At 36.2% G+C, this 10,380-nt stretch overlaps 1 non-coding gene across 1 annotated transcript; it reads right to left on the bottom strand.

The window, feature by feature from the left end:
- On the bottom strand, window positions 1-107 carry LOC131219756 (small nucleolar RNA R71). The gene has a single exon (XR_009158401.1). It is a non-coding gene; the product is annotated as a small nucleolar RNA R71 (small nucleolar RNA).
- Between the last annotated feature and the right edge of the window lie 10,273 nt (window positions 108-10,380).

The raw sequence follows: 10,380 nt of genomic DNA on the forward strand, positions 1-10,380 counted from the left end.
ACCCTTAGAAAGTCAATCATGAACTTCGCCCAAAATGAAGATGAAACATTCTTCCAATGTTGGGAGCGGTTCAAGGATCTTGTAAGTTCATGCCCACAACATGATTTTGAAATGTGGCGCATTACACACTTTTTCTATGATTGCCTGACATCTTCCATGCGCCAATTGATTAAGACAATGTGTAATGGGGAATTCATGAATAAAAAAGTCGATGATGAGTGAGATTATTTGGACAGACTTGTTGAAAACGCACAATCATGGGGCGTCTCCCCAAAATCGAGCACCACCTCTAGGCCCTCTCAATCAAAGGAGGGGAGCGGAATATACCTTTTAAAAGAGGATGATGACATCAATGCTAATCTGATAAGGAAATTCAAAGCCATGGAACTAAAGAAGGATAGGGCTAAGGAAACTATTTGCAGTATTTGTGCTTGCAACATTCACACAACTGAAAATTGCCCAATAATACCTGCTTTTCAAGAGGTACTAAATGAGCAATCCAATATCATAAATAACTACCGAAGACCTTTTAATGGACCCATCTCTAATACATACAATCCTAGTTGGAGAAATCATCCAAATTTTAGTTGGATGAATGGACAAACTGCTACTCCTCGAGGATTCGTTAATCAAATTCCAAATCAAGGGAAACCTTAAGAAGAACCAGTTCAAAATTCAACATAAACTTAGGAGCTTACCCAAGCAATATGAGAACTTACAAAATTTATGCAAAAGATGGATTCACGTGTTACGGTTATAGAGTGGAGGATGCTTCGTGCCCAACCTTTCCCCAATCCTAAACCGCAATCGAAATAAGTGATTCAAGCTCTTCAAATCAAATGAAGCCAGCTAAGTCTATCACCACTCTTAAGAGTGGAAAAATAATTGACAAATCTATTCCGGTAAGGGATGAGGAGTCTAAGGACCCGGAAGTAGATGAAACTGATAGACCTAACAACACTCCACAAGAGTTAGAACCGGAACTTCAAGAAGTCAATTGCACCATTCACTCAACGGTCGATTGCATCAAAACCTCTCTCTAACTCTCAGGACATTCTAGAGGTACTGAAACAAGTGAAGGTGATCATCCCTCTACTGAATGCGGTTAAACAAATACCTTTATATGCCAAATTTCTAAAAGACTTGTGTTCGACCAAAAGACGGCAAAATATTCAAAAGAAAATCTTTTTAACTAAAATAGTGAGTGTCATCTTAAAGCAAGAAGTGTCATAGAAATACAAAGATCTCAGTAGCCCAACCATCGCTTGTATAATTGGGAATTACCGCATTGAGCACGCACTACTTGATTTAGGAGCGAGCATAAATCTAATCTCATACTCGGTATACGAACAACTGGGTCTAAGTGAATTAAAACTCACCCGAACCATATTACAACTTGCCAATCGCTCAGTTCAAGTACCGAGAGGAATAATTGAGGATGTGTTAGTTAAGGTTGACAAATTCTACTACCTGGTAGATTTTATCGTCCTCAATACTCAACCCATCGTAGACATAAGTACTCAAATTTCAGTCATTCTTGGTCACTCATTCCTTGCCATATCAAATGCAATCATTAATTGTAGGAATAGAGTAATGAGTTTATCTTTTGGAAATATGACATTAGAGTTGAATATGTTTTTCAATACGGGAAAACAGTTGGAGGAATATGATGATTTCCATGACTTAACATAATTGACTCTTTCGTGGAAGATATAAAACTTTTGACCTTATCCTCTGACCCTCTAGAGACGTGCCTGGCCCACTCTCATGATTTTGATGATGATATGATTAGGGAGATGGGGGCCATGCTTGATACCGTGTTGGTACTTGAAGTTAACTGGTGGAGGCCATAATTTGAAGAATTGCCGCAAACTGATGTAATGCCTCTACCGTCTAACCTCAAGGCACCGAAGCTTGACCTAAAACCTTTGCCCTCTGATTTGAAATATGTGTATTTAGGTCAAGATGAGACATACTCGATGGTGATTTCTTCCCACCTTGAGCAAGAACAAGAGAGTATGCTCATTTATACTCTCATTAAGCATAAGGGAGCCCTTGGATGGTCGATTATGGACCTTAAGAGAATTGAGCCTTCGATTTGTACTCACCACATTTATTTAGAAGATAATGCGAAGACCTCCCGGCAACCATAATGTAGATTAAATCCAAACATGAAGGAAGCAATTAAAGTCGAGGTACTAAAACTATTAGATGTGGGTATCATATACCCGATATCCGATAGTCAGTGGGTGAGTCCAACTAAGGTGGTTCCTAAGAAGTCTGGAATTACCATCGTAGCCAATGCCAACAATGAACTCATACCAACTAGAGTTACTACTGGTTAGAGAATGTGCATTGACTACAGGAATTTGAATACTATCATAAGGAAGGACCACTTTCCTTTGCCCTTCATTGATCAAATTTTGGAAAGGGTAGCTGGTCACTCATACTATTGTTTCCTTGACGAATATTCAGGCTACAATTAGATCTAGATAGCCCTTGAAGACCAAGAAAAGGCCACATTCACATATCCTTTTGGCACCTTTGCTTATCGAATGATGTCATTCAGACTGTGTAATGCACCCACCACTTTTCAGCCATGCATGATGAATATTTTTTCTGACATGGTGGGGTAATATTTAGAAGTCTTCACGGACAACTTCTCTGTCTTTGGTCCATCCTTCAGCGATTGTTTGGAGAATCTTAAATGTATGCTGAAATGATGTGAGGAAAAGGATTTGGTACTGAATTGGGAGAAGTGTAATTTCATGGTTCATAAGGGAATTGTCCTTGGACATATCATCTCGTCCAGAGGAATTGAGGTACATAAGGTTAAGATTGATCTTATCTCTAACTTACCTCTACCCAAGAACATGCGAGACATGAGATCCTTCTTAGGACATGCTAGTTTTTATAAGAGATTCATAAATAACTTTATTCACCTCTCTCGTCCTCTATGTAATCTACTTCAAAAGGATGCACCATATAAGTGGACTGAGCAATGCCAGGAAGGTTTTACTAAGCTCAAAGGCATATTAACCACTGCACCTATCATGCAACCACTCGACTGGAGCCTTCCTTTTGAACTTATGTGCGATGCATCTAACTATGCTCTTGGGGTGGTTTTAGGCCAGAGAAAAGAAAAGAAACCCTACGTTATTCATTATGCAAGTAGAACTCTAAATCCTGCCCAAGTGAACTACTCTACTACAGAAAAGGAACTCTTAGCCGTAGTGTTCGCTTTGGACAAATTTAGGTCTTACTTAATCGGATCCAAGATCGTCATTTACACAGATCATGCAGTGCTCAAGTATCTTCTTTCTAAGAATGATGTTAAGCCCTACCTGATACGATGGATCCTCTTACTCCAAGAATTTGATTTGAAAATAAAAGATAAAAAGGGAGTAGAGAACGTAATGGCTGACCATCTTTCCCGCCTTGATCTCTCTGATTCCCTTGAGACGACACATATAAATGACATGTTCCCTGATGAACAATTGTTTAAAGTCTCCCACTCACATTGGTTTGTAGATATTGTTAATTATCTTGCTAAAGGTTTCACGCCGATACATTGGATTGCGCAAGATAAGAAGAAATTCTTTACCGAGGTATGCAAGTTCTTCTGGGATGATTCATATTTATTTAAATATTGCCCAGACCAAATCTTAAGGAGATGTGTGCCAGACAATGAACACCAAAGTATCATCTCCTTCTATCATTCTCAGGCCTATGGTGGTCACTTTTCTGTCAAAAAGACCATGGTTAAAATTTTGTAGTGCAGCTTTTACTAACCTACTATGTTCAAGGACACTCATGAGTTTTACAAAACTTTTGAGCGTTGTCAGAAATTAGGAGCATTGTCCCATTGAAAAATGATGTCATTAAATCACATTCTGATTATTGAAGCATTTGATTGCTGGGGCATCAATTTCATGGGACCATTCTCCCAATCTTTTAAAAATTTATATATTTTGCTCACCATAGACTATGTCACTAAATGGGTCGAAGCGATTCCATGCCGGAATAATATCATCAAACGGTCATTAAATTCTTAAAAGAGAACATCTTTTCCCGGTTCAGAACGCCTCAAGCCATCATTAGTGATAGAGGTTCACATTTTTGTAATAGGTCATTTGTAAACTTAATGAAAAAATATGACATCTCCCACAAAGTAAGCACTCCATACCATGACAAATAAGTGGGCAAGCTGAGATTTCCAATAGAGAAATTAAACACATCTTAGAAAAGACGGTTAACCCTGATCGTAAGGATTGATCAATCCGATTGACCGATGCCTTATAGACTTACCGTATTGCATTCAAAACCCCTATTGGAATGTCACCCTTTAGACTTATCTATGGGAAGGCTTGCCACTTGCCTGTGGAGTTGGAACTTTAATGTGGACAACGCTAGCTTACTGCGCAAACTTCAGTTGAATGAACTTCAAGAGATCCAGAATGATGCATATAAGAACTCGAGAATTTACAAGGATAGGAAGAAGGTGTTTCATGACCAACACATTCTTTAGAAATCATTCACACCAGGTCAAAAGGTCCGCTTGTGCAATTCTCAATTACATCTCTTTTCGGGTAAACTCTGTTCTCGTTGGACCGGGCCTTTCACTATTACTAATGTTTATCCTCATGGGGCTATCGAGATTTGGAATCCAAATAATAACAATGAATTCAAAGTAAATGGACATCGATTAAAGCCATTTGTTGAGAATTTTGATTCATAGGACATGTCCATACCTCTGATTGATCCTGTTTACCAGGATTGACCTCCTAGTCTGACGGAGGTATAGTTAGGTTTATTACTTTCATAGAATTTAGGACTATGATAGTTTGTTTCCGCTATTTTAGGATAGTTTGCTTTCCATTTGTTTAAGATAGTTTGCTTTTCGGTTATTTAATTCTTGTGATAACCCACCTTTGCATTGAGAACCTTTAGAAAAAGCCTCAAAATTCCTTCATCAAGTACTATCTTTCCATCACCTCTCCTTCAATTACATTGTCTCTTTTGCAAATCATGCTTATTTCTTTTATATTGAAGATAATGTAGATTTTAGGTTAGGGATGGGAGATTAGGTAAATTAATCAGTGTTTTCTCAGTTTTAAGTAAAATTTACAAAATTTTAAAAAAAAATTCAATGTTTATCTATTTGAAAAGTAATAAGTTTTGTATTTAAGACTATTTTGAGTATGAAGATAAGATAGGAAGTGAATTTTGAATTATTGGAGTTTGATCAACTAAGTAGCCTATCACTTACGGTCCTTGCACTCAATTGATTAAGAGGAAGTTTGAATATTATGTTAATCTAAATCACAATACACATTCAAATTGTTTTCTATGAATAATCCTAGAATTTCTTATTGTTAGTATGTGAATTTGAAAAGGCCAAGCTATATGTCCTAGAGGGGGGGTGAATAGGACAATGCCAAATAAAAACTTATAACAGCGGAATAATAAAGAAAATGATAGCCAAATTAAATAACAATGCAAGAAAGTAAAACAACCTCAAAATTCAGATTTTGAGAGGTTGATACAAACATTATTCTAAGGACAACCTTACACCAAAAACAGAGTTTATGGTAGGACAACCTTATTTCTAGAAAGGTCTTTGTATCAAGTCTCAAATCGAAGAGGAATACAGAATTAAATATAAACTGAAATGAAATAACTTGTAATTAAAGATGTATTGTTCTAGGGACAGCCATACACCATAAAAATGGCAGGGCAACCTTGCTGGAACAACTTTCAAATGAAATTAAAAATCAAGCTTATAAAGGAATAGCAGAAAGTAAATTCTAAGCTATTACAACATTCTCACAAAGCTTGAAATAATTACAACATTCACCACCATACATACATCCCACAAAAAGAATAAAAATTAGAAGAGTAAAACAATCAACCACAACACAAGGGTTTATAGTGGTTCGCCTGTGTTCACCAACTGTTAAACAACAGCCACACAAAATGCTACTCCACTCCTAATATCCTCACACAGGGGATATTAGCGTTTACTAACGAATAGGTTTTCCCAGGTTCACCCAAAACCCTTACAATTGTGTCTTTGTATGTGGGCTTACACAATTAGAAAAACCCCCACTTCTGAGTTTTCCTGGCTCTCCTCAGATAACCAAAATAACAAGATTTTTCTGGCAAATCTTAAAAGAAACCAAAATAATAGAAAGGAATTTACAACATGTAAAATACCTGAATATCTTCTTCGTTGTAGCAGCCCGGTAGAACCAAATCAAAGTAGATGATTGAATGTCCAAGTTCAATGTCTAGTACTCGATTACAATGGTTCTAGATCTAATTGATTTTAAATTAAACCAAACAGGGCTTGCCTTAATTGATTTTGATTCCAAAGAAAGGGAATAACAATTCCTCTTTTCAAATCAGATTGGAATAGCAGAAACAAAATCAATTAAAATAAAGCTAAGGAAAGAAGATATTAAATAAGCACACTTAGCTTAGATGGAGCACAGAATTATCTCTCAGAAGTTCGACGAAGATTGGCTTGAATACTATAATTAAATCGATGATTTCTTCTGAGATTCGTGCTCTATTTATAGGTGAGAAGATCAGGTCTTCGACTGGTCTAGAGTGCTCTTCGACTAGTCGAAGCTGTAACAAATATTTGAAAAATCCGGCGGGATATGCTTTGGCCGTTCTACGACTCTGGTCGTAGCCCTCCTACGAGTGGTCGTTCACCTACGAGTCGTAGGTTTCCTTCGAGGTCGTAGGTCCCGCAAAGGTTCTGGACTTCGAGTCGTAGATTCTACGATCGTCGAAGATGCGTAAACACTGCTTCTTACGATCGGTCGAATGCATTCCGTGACTAGTCGAAGGCTAACAGATTTTATCCGGAATTTGTAACAAACTTACGACTGGTCGAGGATTTTCTTAGACTGGTCAAAGTAAGTCTAGGACTAGTCGAAGAAGCCCTAGGACTGGTCGAAGAACAGACCAATCACATGTAAAATAACATTCGACTTATGTATCCGAAATGACCTACTTCTAAGGTCATCCTATGGTCAAACAAACCTCAATCATGAAGTATGGATATTGAAACAAGAGACCATGAAGAATGAGCCTTGAAGTCTTGATGTAGACTAAACCTTGAAGTAGCTCAATCATGAAAGTGGCTTGAGTTTCAGCTTGAGTCTTGAGTTCAGCTTGAGTCTTGCCTTGTACTTTCTTTTTCTTTTCAGCTTGAGTCTTGTGAGCAGTTCTTGCATTCAAGAGTCTTGTCTTGTGATCAGTTCTTTCATTCAAGATCTTGAGTCTTGTACTTGAGAGCTTTGCTTGATGTGAACTTAGCTTGTTCATGTATGTTGATCCTTGAGAGAGCTTCACTTAAGCAGGTTATATATAACATAACAGTGATTTTGGCACCACAAATTTGACAACAAACAGGGATATAAACTATAGCACTTACAGAATTGTTGATAGATGGTGAGAATCAAGTCTAGAGAATTTTATCCGCCTTAAAAGATGGAAAAAACTAGTTAAAAAAACAGTGAGATCGACAAAAAGGTCATGTATGGTGAAAAGAGCGGAAAAGACTGAAAAATAATACAAAGTCTATAAAAGAATGAATAAAAACTGACCGTCGATATAAAATAAAAAATTGGAAAAAAAAAAGAAGGAAAAGGGGATAAGTTCGGAATCAATACTTAAATTCTCAATTAATCTCGATATGGTAAGCATAGCTAACATGATGTAATGATAGTATCCTTATGGAAAGTAAGTTGATCTTCATTGTACACATTGAAAAACTTAATAAGCGAACTATACTCTAACTTAACTGATAAAGAACCTATTTGATTAATTGCTAGGTGATTCGACTCTTGGTTTTCAAAATCTCACCTTCTTGTCTTGATCCTACTCATTCATACTTGATTGCACAAAAGATTGTTTTCCGAAAGAGGTTTTGAACATTGAGCATTGAGGTTTATTTTATGCATACTTTGACCGGGACTAGCAAAATGCTAGTTGGGGATTGTGTTGAGGGTCAAATATTGTATATTATCCCTCATTTATTACTTGAATTTATGAACATGATAATGCTTAATGTTCTATTTTAATCATGATTGTATTGCAAGGTGAATTTAAGAGCTTGGATTGAAAAGGATGCTAAAAGCATGAATTTAATGCTTAAGAATCACCAAGCCAAAGATTAGATCTTAGAAGACAAAGAATGAAGAATTCACCTGGTAAAGATTTAAGGAAACCAAGTCAAGAATGAAGAGAATCGAAGTTTTAGTGAATTTATGATAGACGGGGCCTTTATTTTGTGAAGATTTTGATAGTTACTTATGGGTAATCGTTCTTTTCTTCCCCCTTCTCTGTACGCTGTGGCATATTTGATATGAATTTCATTGATGCATTTATATTAGCGTCAACATATTCTGATGGTGGCAAAAGAGGAGTTTCTTTGAGATATGTAAACTTTTCCTACTCTTTTTTTTCATTTTTTTTTTTTTAATTTTTCTTTAGGTAGAGCTAAGTTGTTTTGACATGTTAAGCGTCTCTATCAGTTTCCTTTTGTTTAGGCTGGCAAGATTTGTGGAGGTGATGATGGTATGTGGGTTAGACTATCAAAGCATCCTTCAACTAGGAGCACTTGTACTTGGCCTTGTTTGGCTTCAATTGTGTTTGATTGGCCACTTTATTAAAAGAACCTGTGGCACACATAAAACTGATCAAATCTCATGTAGACCATAACATTAGAAACAATAGTGATTAACCATTACAAACTTCTTGTGGGCCACAAAAGTTTTGAATTATCCACACAAAAACAGTATAGTTGTTTCTCCATCTATTTACATCAATCTGGATATCAATCAAGTGTTACTTGCAACTATCAACGAAGTGACACTTGTGCCTTTCGTTAGTGGCCAATTATGTCTTTAATCTTGTTTTAGTTTTATTCCTAATGTAGCAAATTGAATGCTTGTATTAAAATGTGAGGGTTCTTAATTTTATAAGCATTATTGATTGTTCTTTGTTTTCTACGTTGTCAGTGGTGGCTACAACCTTAAGACAGGGCCAGGCTATTCTATTGACATGACATGCTATTAAATATGGGTAACAAAATTGTATTTTCCAGGTTCATTTCATTGTTGCTACTTATGAGAACATGATTAGCAGTACTGGCATGAGACCTGGGGATATAGTCACCGCTTTGAATGGAAAAACGATTAAGGTAATTCTTCTTGTTGTTTGTTGAGAGGAGTATTCAGTTTTTATTTGTCTGTCATGTTTGTTGGGAGGAGTATTCAGTTTTTATAAGTTTCTTCTTCATCTTTAATGGAGTTTAATCACTCCATTAAAAATTAAAATGCTTTTGGTAAGCTGGTTACATCAATTCCTGCCACTTAGACCAACTTAATGTTGTCTTTTATGCTTTGCAGCAAATGGGTGCATTCTTTGGTTAAGAGAACTAAAATAGTCAACAGAAGAAGATCATCACCAAGGGAAATCTCTTTCTTGGAAAGTTCTGGACTACCACTAGGTTATGTCTATTATATATAAGTGTATCTTGATATACTAGAATTTCTCAAAATTGTCAAACTATCTCTCTCTCTTAATTATTGTTAATCTCTCTGTGTTAAAATTGTTAAAACCTTTATCTATCTATTATGTTTCTTTCTTTCAGATGTAAAAAAATAAAATAAAAAATAAAAAAATAATTGTCTAATCTATCTAATCTATCTATCTATAGGTAAATTAAAATTACTAGCAACAAAACCATTTAATTAGTGGTAGGCCATCTAACCAAACCATCCACTTTTGGGTGCAGGGACAAGTAATTCCTAGTCTTTTGATTGAGCTATTAAACTCATTAGACTAGTAATTGCAATTCAATATGGATACTGTATAAATGAATCATCTAAACTAACAACATACACACACTCAATGTCTTTAATATGCTAATGAAACAACATTTGCTTTCATGGGTGCATTCTTTGTCTTGCGATTATTTCATTGAAAATATGCAAGTCGAAGAGGCTATATCTCGTGCTGTGGATGTCCCTCTTGATTTCTTCTTCTTACATTAAAATCACATTTTTTTAGAGGAGAAGTCACCTCTTGTAGATGACAAGAGTCCCAAAAGCGAAGGTTCTTCCGCTGAGACAGGATCAGGACAAAGAAGGGCTCACAATGAACAACTAAGATTGTTGTGTATCCACTTGTATAGGAACTTTGGAGAGTGTGTCTAGAGCACATGTTGCCTACTGTGTCTAGAGCATGTGTTGTCCATCTCAAATTAACAAATTCTTATTTGTATCTACTCTTGTTGTGTTTCTAAATGCTAACACTCCATGTGTGGCAAGCTAAAACCACAATCAATATGTGTACATTGTA

This window comes from Magnolia sinica, chromosome 11 (assembly GCF_029962835.1).
Source record: "Magnolia sinica isolate HGM2019 chromosome 11, MsV1, whole genome shotgun sequence".
NCBI classification, from domain to species: Eukaryota; Viridiplantae; Streptophyta; class Magnoliopsida; order Magnoliales; family Magnoliaceae; genus Magnolia; species Magnolia sinica.